We start from the raw sequence: 13,698 nt of genomic DNA on the forward strand, positions 1-13,698 counted from the left end.
ACTCCACTGCTGACTGCAGTCACACTTGACGCAGCAAGTAAGACTGTGCCACACATAGTTAAAGGGGCCAAATTGGTGCCCAAGGGACACACACATGCACAAGTGCACTGTGAGTGGAATGCAAGACAGATCCTAATTCCAAGAGGAAATGTGCCAACTTTGTAACGGATGAAACATGGATGTTGCATGGATCAAAATTAACATTTTCTCTCTCACACACAGGTCAACGTCATGCTGCACCCCCCAACACTGGGGGGGAACACTCACAGGACCCGGATCTGCAGGAGACCGATCCCACCGGCAGCGACCACTCTCACCACTCTGCGGACGACCCCGACCGACCTGGCCCCTCTGGTGTCCAACCACCTGCAGCACCTGCGTCAGGTACAACCGTGCCAACCACCACCCCCACTCCTGCCACATCCCAGGAGACAAACAGGATCCCTGCCCCAACACCACAATGCAGCCAGGCTCGCCAGGAGGGACACGGTGTCCCGGGCACCCAGGAGGAGGCAGGCGACAACGCCAATGCCACCCCTCAGGGGTCCCGGAGACCCGATGTGCCCACAAGTGCAGGCCAGACGCAAGTGGGCAGGGGTGGTGGGAGTGGAGGACGGCGGAGGCGCGAGCCTGACCAGTTGGCTGGGGATCCGGTATTTTCCCATGTCCGTAACATCCTGGACTCATACCGGCAGGACACCACGGGCATGGCCCAGGTTGTGTCCGTCCTCGAGGGGATCAAGGTCCAGCAGGCCCAGCAACATGCGGAGCTAATAGCCTGTCTACAGCTACACCAACGGAGGATGGAGGACAGACAGGCTGAGCAAGTGACGGCGTCCCAGGGGATTCACGCTGAACTCCGTCGGATGGCCGACACCATGGCCGACCCTCCCTGTGCCAGAAGGCGGAGAACATCACCACCCACAGGGAGGGATCATGAGGAGGAGGAGGAAACATCCGACGGAGCATCCCAGACGTCGTCACGGCCTGCTGCTGAGGTTCCCCGCAGGAAGCCGGGTCGTCCACGGAAAGGACCGTGAGGGTGGCTGCTACATCACCATCTCCCAGGACACCTGGCCTGGCACCTGGCCCACTGGAGCAACAGCATCACAGCATCAAGAGACATTCTCTGCCACATGGCCCTGCTGGTCACTGGCTGACCAATGTTGACAAAGACTGTGGCATGGACTCTGAGGATTTCCAATGGCAAGGACACCAACTCCCCTACTGAACTTTGGATTCCCTAATCCCGGAAAGCCCCTCACTTTGTCCCCCCCCCCCCAATAATAAATCACACTATTAAGAGTAGATGCCTGCTGGTAGCATTATTACCTAACATGTGTCTTGTACAGTCTAAACATGCCTGAGTCATCTGTTCACTTCAACCATCCACACCCTGGGGCCTGAGTCTGGCACAGGACACATGGGTCACAGTTTATTAGGCAAGACAGACATGGAGCACCATACACACCCGTGATGGTCAGAACCAGCTGAGGGGGTGGCCGAACAACCGTGCTGACAGACACATTGAGTACAGCAACAGTCATGCGCAGAGGTCAGGGATCCTGGCCCGTGTCCTGGGGGGCACCCAGGTATGTGTAGACAGGTGGCAGAACCATGTCCTGCAAGCTTGAGTCAGGTGGATGCAGAGAATGGGGGCCTGGCCAACGTTGGATGCATGGGGATGGCACATGTCACAATACCCACACAGTCATGGACATCATGCCCAATACACAGTCTCAGCACACACACACAGCTTGCATCTTGCCACTCGACACATTGACACATAGCCACAATCAGGGAATACCATGCCAGACATGCAGGATGCACCGTGCCAACACACCAGCATTGACTGAGAAGAGGCACCTTGGAGGCATAGGGACACCTTTAATAGTCATGTTTTTGGGATTGCAGAGGCAACTTGAAGTACACATGAACACATCATGTGGAGTAACATGTGGCTCAAACACTGGCACCCCCCTTCTGCAGCACAAATGCGTGATAGCCATGGAACTGGCACACAAGTGTCGGCTAACAGCTAAATACCCACAGCTGCTCACGGAGAGACTGCCATACACCATACATCCGCTGATGTGGAAGTCCCACGCCATGTCAAGACAATGTTAACCGTATGTGTCCGAGGGCAGTGTCACACACATTGATGCCTTCATCACAATCCACTATCCCATCACTGATGACTGACAACCAGGCAGCCCATCTATTCAGGTGTACCCAGCTGCATGTTGTGTCCCATGGGGATGCCACATGTCTGCAGAGGAACCAAACCCCGACCGGGCCAGTGTGCACACATCGTGAACAACTGCCACACCCAATACACCCCAGATGCATCCCTTACCCCATGGAGACTTCCAAACGTGTCCGTGCCTGTAACGCTGAGTCAGCCCACGATGCCATGTCCATGAGGAATAGCAGTGCCACAACAATGCAACCAGAAGACGGCATGCGCAGGTACCTGGGGAAGAGAGACACACAAGAAGTCAGCCACAAAAAGCACAGCCACTTGCATGTGCATTGACTCGACACATGTATGGATGAAAAAATGCTAGGTCACAATTATGAGTGGGGAAATACTACCATCACTGCCACCATCACTCCAGTGACACACCCACGCACACCTCTGACTCACGTGCCATACATGCAGGTGGAGACACGCATCACAACACATGCCACACGGGGACCAAGGCGTGCACACTCAGACACTGGTACTCACCACTAAGCAAAGAAGTCGCGTATGAGCCGAGTCCGGATGTCCTCTTGCGGCTCCACATCCTCCACATCACTAGCCCCATTGCCAAGCCCTTCGTCCTCCATGGGTGGATGGTCCTCGTCATGTTGATTCAGGATGAGTGGCACAGCTCTTTCAACTGCCATGTTGTGCAGCATGCAGCAGACCATGAAGATCTTGCAAACCTTTGCCGGGGCATATGGGAGTGCGCCGCCGGTCTTGTGGAGGCACCGGAATCGGCTCTTCAGCATGCCAAACGTCCTCTCTATCACTCGCCTTGTCCGGCCATGGGAGGTGTTGTAGGGGAGCTGGGCCGGCGTGATGGGGTTGCGGAGAGGTGTCAGCAGCCAAGGCATGTTGGGATAGCCAGCGTCCCCTAAATGGAAAGCACATTGATATCGTTAGAACTGGCGAAGCGGTAGTGCTGCTCGGCCAAACAGAATACAGGACAGACAGACTGTACCCACCAACAACACATGCTCGTTCGTTGCGCAGCTGCATCATCATATCAGGCATCCCGCTACGCCTCATGATGTAGGCATCGTGTGCTGATCCTGGGAAACGAGCACAGACATGTGAAATCACCATGTTGGACAGACACACCACAAGGGCATTGATGGAGTGGTAGTGCTTCCGATTGCGGTACGCCACCTCCCGTGCGTGTGGTGGTACCAAACCTACATGTGTCCCATCTATGGACCCAATGACATGGGGCATCCCTCCCAGGGCATAGAAACCACGCTTGACCTCAGTCATCTGTTCAGGGGTTGGGAACTTGATGAAGTCATCCAGGTGAATCAACATGGCCTCCAAGAAATCATGCAGCACACCGCTGAACATGCTCTGGGACATGCCACCAACATGAGCTATGGTATTTTGGAAGGTACCCGTGGCAAGGAAATGTAGGGCAGCCATTACCTTCAGCTGGGGTGTCAGTGCCGTAGGATACCTGTGCTGCGGTTGCAGGTGTGGTGCCAGTCTCGCCGTCAGCTCCAGAATCAACGGTTGGGTGAAGCGGTAGAGCCGGATCCTGTCATTCTCCTGCATGGTGGCCAAGTCTGGAATTCTTCGGGCAACAGGAGGCGCTCTGCAGTAATTTGGAAGTGACAAGGAAGAGTGAGTGCACTACGAGAACAACTCATGTCTACTGAGCACATGTAAATCTGGCAATACACACATGCCACATAGGGGGTCAGGCATGTGCTACATGCCCAGGACACGTATGGATGCAAGGTGACACTCCTTCCAAGACCCAGCTACACACGGTGATTGAGAACCTCCCCATGCCACGCCATGGAAATAGCTGTGTCCCAGTGCAAGTGCACTGCCCGACGCAAGACAGGAGTGACATACAGCCACACATCAGCAGAAGTGTGATGCCGATTGCAGAGACTGGCAGCGGAACACTTGAGCCACAGGTCACATGACATTACACTAGTCCAGCCCACACACCTTGCCATGAAGGAGCACATGTCATGACTCACCACACATTCCTTGTGAGTTTGCTGACATGGCCTTGTCACGCTACTCCGTGTCCCTTGCATACATGTGCACCTCACATCCAAGAACACATGTGGCATGGTGTTGGGAACAGTGTGCAATGACAATCTACACACAGCCACATGTTGGTTGCTGCAACGGCTGCAGCTTTTGAGGGTGCTACAACATCAACCTGATGTAAATCCCGGACACATATATGGCATAGTCACATTGTGCACTGTGGGTAGTGCTAAGTCATGTGTCATGACCCCTGTACCGGGCATCATGGGACACTTCCGTGTGTTGGTGTCCGTGCCATGCCAGTGACGCTCACCCCAAGTGCGCAGTCCCACATGCACACATGTCAAAGGAGTCAAGGGCATGCCTGGCACACATTGCACCCTCACACAGTACACATGTACACATCTCATCATACATCTGGTGCCTTCTCCACTCAGGAGGCATGTTCCACATCACAGCCTGTGACACCTGTGCCCCACACATGTGGTAATGCACAGACGATGCCTTGATGTCCATTCCTGGACAAGTATGTCCATCCATGGACAAGTATGTCCGCCCTATTCCTACATGTGTGTCGCCTATCACCACAGTGATGTGTAAAATCCGCCGTACTGCTGCTGAGAGGGCCTGTGCATGTTCCCAAATCACTGTGGGAGTGCTGCCGTATGTGTACCCATCGTGATGGCGAGCGTAGATGCGAGTGTACGGTCCGTGCCACTACGGGTACGCATACGCGTGCAGACCCATAGTGATGGAGAGGGTAGGCATGCATGTACGGGCCGTTGCCATGCATTTGGGGTGCCCTAGGGCCCCCACACGCACCGTACCTGTGTGTGATGCTCCAAATTACATAGGGGACAAGTATTAAGGCCTACATGCATGCTGGTTGTCATGGAGACCAAGTTCAAAATTCGAAATTGTTCTGGAAGGTGCACAGCAGAAGTCAGTTGGAATTTGTCTACTTTGTTGCAATGTGTTTGTGGGGCTGACATCATGCAGGAGAATGAAACCGATAGAGAACCCACAGACTGCTAGGTTTGTAGGGATTGGTGGAAACATAGGATGCAAATGTGAGTGACCAATCTCTCTGTACTCCTGTGCATGAGACTGAGCAGAAGGGCACATATAAGGCAGCCAGGTCCCATGAGGGAGCACTTGCCTGCACATCTTTGCATTCGTCGACCCAGCTGCTGCTACTGATTCCCTGGAACCATGTCAAGGGCTGTGGAGAGGACACAGCCATTCACCCTGGAGGAGAACATGGCTCTGCTGGATGTGATCCTCCCACAGTACTCCATGCTGTATGGGCGACCAGGGTATCAGGTGAGTGCATAGGCCACTGCCACAGACTGTCCCTATGTTGTGACTGTGACTTCTGCCATTGCGTCCAGGTGTAACACACATGCCATGTACTGTCGGGGGGGTCCCGGGGGGGGGGTGCCTGATGTCTCCCAGCAGTGCCCTGAGACAGGAGGGGTGGGGGCCTATCACTCACAGCAGTGCCCTGAGACAGGAGGGGTGGGGGCCTATCACTCACAGCAGTGCCCTGAGACAGGAGGGGTGGGTGTGATGCACAGTGTGAGCCTTGATCATTGATTGTGACATTGCCATCATTCCACCTGTGTACCCACTGTGGCACGTAGTGCTTTTTCCCTCACCAGGGGATGATGTCCCTATGACAAAGGTGCAATGCGTTGGCTGCATGACATGCCTTGTTGTAACCAGCTAATTTGTACCCATATGTCTCTCTGTGACATGTGGCTGGTGTATTGATGTGGTGTCACTTGTTCTTCCTCACAGGTAGGCGCCACTGCCAAGGAGCAGATCTGGCTGACCGCCGTCAGTGCCGTGAGGCGTGTGGATGGTCAGAGGCGGAGCCTGTCCCAGGTGAGGAAACGCTGGCAGGATATCCGGTGCTGGACGCGGAGGATTGCACGGCTCCTGCTGGGGGACTCACCTGAGAGCCACAAGAACCGCGGCCGCCGCCGTCTGAGCCACCTCCACAGGCGTGTGCTGCCGGTGGTCTTTCCAGACCTGGAGAGGCGCTTACAGGCGATGCAGCAGCCGGAAGGGGGTAGGTACATGTGTGTTTGTTGTGTGTCACCGGCATTTGTAAGGGCACAGTAGCATGAATTCACTGGCAGGGTTTAAAGGTGCTGTGCAGATCCTGTTTGCCCCAGTATAGCGCTGTGCCCCTGCCACCCTTCCCCTCCTTGCAATGTGTTCCCTGGTCTGTGTGTAGTCACTCCTTCACAGGGTAATGTAGGCTGGCGCTTTGTCCACGGGAACAATGTCTGTAGCATCATGTGTGGGGGTGGTGTGTAACAGGTTGTGGGACATTGCCTGTGCACTGTCAAGTTCACTGCATGTGGGTTCCATATCAGTTGGCACTGATGCTGACTCCAGACATGGGAGTTGGTCTCTCATGTGTCATGCCTTACAGCGCGCATGTCCCATGTAGTGGCCTGTGACATGATGTGCATGAGTGTGCGATACACATAGTGCAGGGATGGTGACGTGTGTTGCAGTCATTACCATTCAGTAGCATGTAGTTGCGTGCTCACTACTGTCCCCTGGGGCACCTTTTCCTCAGTGGTGTATGTGTCATCATAAACGTGGCCACTGTCAGTGTCTACAGCGTAAGTTGTGCTCTCTGCCATTGTCCCCTGTCACCATGTATATAGACGTGCTATTTTGTACAGGTGTCCACTGTGCAGCCTGACCTGATTGTCCTTCTTCATACTCACAGTTGCCAGTGCCTGTGTGTCTTGCTATACTCATCTGAGGATGGGCACTGGTACCTCATTATTTGTACAGGCGCACCTTGGCTGTTTGGCGTCCAATCTTGCTTTTTGCCTGCCCCTGTGTGTATCACCCAGACTATGAGATGTTGGTGCCACCTGTGTCTCAACAATTTGCCTCGTGTAGGGTCTTGTTGGGGCGGCCAATGCCTATGTGTTAAATCCTGATTACCACTTGCTGGGTCTGGGCAGTGTGTGATGTGTCTGGACACACACGCAATGTGCAGTGACAGAGTCATGTTGTGCATGTTTTCAGCATTACCTATGCAGCATGTGTCTCAAGTTCATGGATATGGTCCCTGGTCATCGGTATTTTCGCCAACGCTGTGTGGTGCAGATGCAGTGCTGGATTGTCCCCAGGGCCTGGGTGCTATGTCAGACTCCTTTTCCTGTGTTTAGCTATTGTCTCATTCTCTCCATGGTATTTCAGTGGCATGGTTGCTCAACCAACTGTGTGTTTCATGCCCTACATCGGTACCCTGTTCAGTAGATGTTAGGGATCTTCCTTTTCAGGCCATGCAATGTTACCTATGTAGATTGGACTCATGTGACAGATGTGTACAGATGTCTGATTATTTCTGTCTCTCCACCCTGCCCACAGCATCGTCGGGGGACACAGAGGGAGACATGGACACAGACCAGGCGGAGGGACCGAGCACCAGTGCCAGCCGTGACATCGGGTCTGGCACATCGAGTGGTACAGAGGCGGAGGAGAGTGTGGCCGAGGACCTGTCGACTGGCACATCAGACTACGAAGCTGACAGGTCCGGGGACGATGTCTCCGAGTGGGCGGAGGCTGCACCAGCAGCTGACAGCGGAACAACACCTCGCACCGCCCCCTCAGTTTCCACCAGCCGCCTCCCACTTGCTCGTGTCCCTTCCCAGCGTGCCCGGTCACAACATGTCTCCTTCCTGCCAGGCACCGCACCCCCTGCCCCTGTCTCCACTGCTGCCGCCAATGCAGAGTCTGTGGACATCCAGCGGCAACTGCAGGTTGGTCCGGCTGCGATCCTTAATGTCCTCCATGCCCACGGCAAAACCCTCACCAACATCGAGGCTTTCTTGGAGGGCATTCATTCATCGCAGGCTGACCAACGCAACTTGCTGAGGTCCATCGACTCCACACTGACTGCAGCAGTGGGTCTCCTGCAGCGCGACCTCCCCCCACCTACCCCTGCCCTATCCACACTTCCCACTCCCATGCCTGTCACACGTACACCCAGACGTCGGCATGCACCCACATCAACGGACACGGGCACCACACCAGCAGGGAAGGTCCACCGCACTCCTCCTGACACGCACACACAGGGTGAGGTAGGCACACCCACTGGGTCGGGGGGCAAACGTGTGACACGCAGCCATAGTGGGAGTCCGCATTCCACCCAGTCCACTCCCTCCAAATCCCCTCCCCTCAGCTCTCCTGGCCACATCTCCCCCAAGGACTCCTTCATGGCCGCTCTGTCCCTGAGCCCCACAGTTACACCACCACGCAAGCGGTCAAGGAGGTCCCCGGTCAGGGTGGTTGAGTCTCCCCCCCTGTCTCCACCCTCCCCCGGTGGCGCTGCGACCCATCCCTCTGACCCCCCCCCTCCTTGGGGCCTGAGGTCCCTTCGGGTGCAGGGGACTCCCTGGAGGACCTTGCAAAGGTGTGTAGTGCCATCCTGGCCTCCGCCTTTGGCACTGACCCACCCCCTGTGGTGGAGTCCTCCATCCCTGCACCCACAACGCCGCCCCTTTGCCCTGATGTCCCTGCGGTGCCTGTTGCTTCCCCCCCCCCTGATGCCCTCACCAGTGTGGAAGACGATGCCATTTGACTGTGCAGGCAATGTAGGGGACACGCATCCCACTGTGTCCCCCATCCAGCTGAGAATCATTGACTGCCCTATGGGCTTTGTGAAGATTGAACTGCCTGCGATCCACGGAAATTGTGCTCATGCTGAATAAAGCTTAATTTTGTTTTCATTATCACACTACTGCTATGCTGGTATTGGTGTTGGTGGGGCTGCTACATGGTTTTGGGTGGTGTGTAAGGGTTTGGGTGTGTGGGATATGTAGTAGTGTACTGCTCATTGGTGGGACCCTGTGATCTGTGTGCCATCACAAGGTGTTGGCTAACTTTCTTTGTTCATGTAAGCAGTTACTGCATGGTGCACTTGTCCCAGGGTGTATTCCTTCCTCTGTGTACCCAGCTTTCTTCCCTGCAGGGTGTTCCCAATGTTTAGCGCAGAGCTGTGTCTACATGAGCTGTGTGTGTGACGGAGCCCTTCTACTTTGGCCATGCATGCAGGGCCATGTCTCCACCTGCGACAATCGTGGCATCCTTGGTGATCACTGTACTTGTGTGTGGAGTCTGTTGACATGAGTTCATGGGGACATGTTCCCTTGTAGCCAGTATGCATGTGGATAATTCTGGCCTCACACACATGTGTTACACCCCTCCTGTCTCAGGGCACTGCTGGGAGTGATGGGCACCCACCCCTCCTGTCTCAGGGCACTGCTGGGAGGACTCTGCACCCACCCCTCCTGTCTCAGGGCACTGCTGGGAGGACTCCACACCCACCCCTCCTGTGTCAGGGCACTGCTGGGAGGACTCCACACCCACCCCTCCTGTCTCAGGGCACTGCTGGGAGGACTCTGCACCCACCCCTCCTGTGTCAGGGCACTGCTGGGAGGACTCCACACCCACCCCTCCTGTCTCAGGGCACTGCTGGGAGTGATAGGCACCCACCCCTCCTGTCTCAGGGCACTGCTGGGAGGACTCCACACCCACCCCTCCTGTCTCAGGGCACTGCTGGGAGGACTCCACACCCACCCCTCCTGTCTCAGGGCACTGCTGGGAGGACTCCACACCCACCCCTCCTGTCTCAGGGCACTGCTGGGTGGACTCTGCACACACACCTCCGATTTCAGGATATGTGCGCTTGGCACATACACGGTGGGGGTACGCACAATGCATTCGAGGTGAGGGTACGAGTCTACTGACACTGGTGTGGTGGGGGTACGCTCCGTACGTCCGCGGGTGTGGGTACGGGTGGTACTTACACTGTTGGGCTGGGGGGTACGCTCCTTGCATTCGCGGGTGGGGGTACGGGTCGTACTTACACTGTTGGGCTGGGGGGTACGCTCCTTGCATTTGCGGGTGGGGGTACGGGTCGAACTTACACTGTTGGGGTGGGGGTACGCTCCGTACGTCCGCGGGTGGGGGTACGGGTCGTACTGACACTGTTGGGCTGGGGGGTACGCTCCTTGCATTCGCGGGTGGGGGTACGGGTCGTACTTACACTGTTGGGCTGGGGGGTACGCTCCTTGCATTCGCGGGTGGGGGTACGGGTCGTACTTACACTGTTGGGCTGGGGGGTACGCTCCTTGCATTTGCGGTGGGGGTACGGGTCGTACTTACACTGTTGGGCTGGGGGGTACGCTCCTTGCATTCGTGGGTGGGGGTTCGAGTCGTACTTACACTGTTGGCATGGGGGGTACGCTGCATGCATACGCGGGTGAGGGTACGAGTCGAACTTACACTGTTGGGGTGGGGGTACGCTCCATGCATACGCGGGTGGGGGTACGGGTCGTACTTACACTGTTGGGCTGGGGGGTACGCTCCTTGCATTCGTGGGTGGGGGTACGGGTCGTACTTACACTGTTGGGCTGGGGGGTACGCTCCTTGCATTCGCGGGTGGGGGTACGGGTCGTACTTACACTGTTGGGCTGGGGGGTACGCTCCTTGCATTTGCGGGTGGGGGTACGGGTCATACTTACACTGTTGGGCTGGGGGGTACGCTCCTTGCATTCGTGGGTGGGGGTTCGAGTCGTACTTACACTGTTGGCATGGGGGGTACGCTGCATGCATACGCGGGTGAGGGTACGGGTCGAACTTACACTGTTGGGGTGGGGGTACGCTCCTTGCATTCGTGGGTGGGGGTTCGAGTCGTACTTACACTGTTGGCATGGGGGGTACGCTGCATGCATACGCGGGTGAGGGTACGGGTCAAACTTACACTGTTGGGGTGGGGGTACGCTCCATGCATACGCGGGTGGGGGTACGGGTCGTACTTGCACTGTTGGGCTGGGGGGTACGCTCCTTGCATACGGGGTGGGGGTAGGGTCCGTACATATCCGTCCCCACGCTATGTGATGTTTGTGCGGCCCGTACCCAGGCCTTTGCCACGTGGGTGCGATCCGTCCCGCCATTGTTGGGGTGACGTGTGTGGGCGTGGTCCGACTCGTACCCACGCTCTTCAGGCGTGGGTACGGGACGTACCTGTCTGGTTGTGTTGCCGGTTCGCGTGGTGACGGACTTCCGTTGTGGCGGTCGCTGGCTTATCAGGACACGCCCCCACCCCCTCGTGGTGACCAGGGCATGGGAGTCAGGTATGTCCAGGCCATGTGTGGTGTGTGACTTATGTGGTTGTTTTGTGGCCTGCCCTGGTCGTGCCACCCCCACCCCACCCCACTTTCCCCCCTCCCTTAGTTATTCTGACCTTCTGCGGCGTCTGCGTCGTAACCTGTAGAGGAGGTGTACTGCTATGAGGGCAGGGATGACTCGTAGGTTCGGGTCCATGTCTGTCCGTCGCGTACTGGTCCTCCTTGTTCGCGTCGTCGTCTGTCCGTCGCGTACTGGTGGTCCTTGTTCGCGTCGTCCTGATTTCCCGGCAGTTTTTGGCTGCCGCAAAATATTCACCGTGCGGGGTGACGTCGGTGCGAATCGTGATTCCTGGGTCGTGAATGGCTGGCTGCGAGCGTCCCGACGTCAGGTCGGCGCTTTCCCGGATCGCATTGGTAGGTGTTTTTTGTTCGGTCGGGCTTTTTTACGAATCGTACGGTAATGGTGTACCCGTGCGAATCGTAATTCCTTGTTTGTAAAAATTGTCGACCGGACGGAGCATAATCTCCGCCCGACGGTTCGTACCCGGTTTTTGCCGGATCGTGATAGGCACCCAAGTGAATAAATATAAAAAATTGTATTGGTCTCTAATTGAGGTAGCAAGTAGATAGATACAGATGTATTTGTGCCAGTGAAATCAGAAGAGAAGCAAGGGACATTATTGCAACAGATTATTTAAGAGAGACTACAAGCCACAAGATCAAGCACAGAAGGGTGAAAGGAGACTTCTAATCTAATAAAAGGTGCATTGTTTTCAATATTTGACTACTTAGGAGGGTCCTTCCTTTACTCACATAGAATAGGTTAATGGTCATGAACATTGTAGTTTGTCAGACTTTCATAAATAAATATTGGCTGACAAATCTAGTGTGTCCTCAATTTCGTTTACAACTGTAATGGGGTTTAAACTTTTTAGAGGACATGCAACCAGACGCTGTGTTCCTTACAGAAACCTGGCTACATGATGGATCGGTGCTGGATCTAGTGGTGGCTCTTCTGCCCAATTATTCCATAGTCAGGATGGATAAGCAGCACAAGATAGGTGCTGGCCTGACCATTGTATTAAAAAACAAACGTTAATGTAAAATTGAAGATTTTCCTGCCCCCACTAGTGAAGCATTACTTCTTGCCCTCTCGTTAATACCTAAATTCATGCTCTCTCATGTTTTGGTGTATCGGCCCCTGGCCATGCTGGGAATTGGTGTCTCACCTTCCCTTATTTAGTTGCTTCTCATATTCTAAAATCTGCCAACTTTACGATCTAGGGTGATATCAACCTCCCTTGGATGATCCCAAATGCTCCAAAAGTGCCTCCTTTATTGAGGAATTCGGGGCTTTCAACTTGAAATTGTATAATCACAGTCCCACGCATGTTGCAGGTATTTTGTTGGATCCAATCTTCTCTAAGCTGTCCGACTTGGATATCGCTTCCCCTTGCCCCCTACTTTGATCTGACCACTTTACAGTGGCTTTCACATTGAAAATTCTATACTCCTTCACTCCCTCGTTTCTGGCTTCTAAGGCAAAAACCATGAGCTGTTCTAAGCTGCATGTCCCAGCTTTCAATGATGTGCTACACAAATATCAGACATGACTTTAAAAAACTGTTAATTCCAGATCATGATCACATCCATCATTGGCTAATGGGGGTTGTGGATAAATCAGCCACTTTAAAATGTTTTGGCCGGTCATTGCCTCTTGCCGCTTGGTTTAATGAAACATTAACATCTGAGAAAGAACAATATAATGTCCTTGTAAGGCTTTGGAGAAAATCCTATATGGATGACTCCAAATTAACTACAAGGAAGAACAAAAAAATATCATGGGCTTTTTAAATCTGCTCAAGCTGACTTTTACTCCAATAAAATCTTAGGCTACCAAAACTGTGCAAAAACAGTTTTTAAGGTAGCGAAGGAATTCCCACACTAATGTAAGGATCTTGCCCTCTTTTTATCCCAAAAAGTAGAAAATATTCATTCCCAACTGGCCAGTGATCATTTACAGAGAGTACAATCAAACGATGCCGAGATAATGGCAGTCACTCAGAATGTCTTTCTTGCTGGTGGATCTAACCCTTAGCCTACTGCTAGCCATTCATCTAAACTTAATACCTGGCTCCCTCTGGACATTACAAGCTCTGAGAACAAGGGCAGTTTTCCCCTATCTTAATTTGTCATTGTTTCATAAAAGATCTTCCATATGTGTTTATGACTGTTTATAGTTATTGTCTTCAGGACGTGTGAGCTTGCTTTTCAGATAGGGTTCCC

This window comes from Triturus cristatus, chromosome 5_2 (assembly GCF_964204655.1).
Source record: "Triturus cristatus chromosome 5_2, aTriCri1.1, whole genome shotgun sequence".
Classification (NCBI taxonomy): Eukaryota; Metazoa; Chordata; class Amphibia; order Caudata; family Salamandridae; genus Triturus; species Triturus cristatus.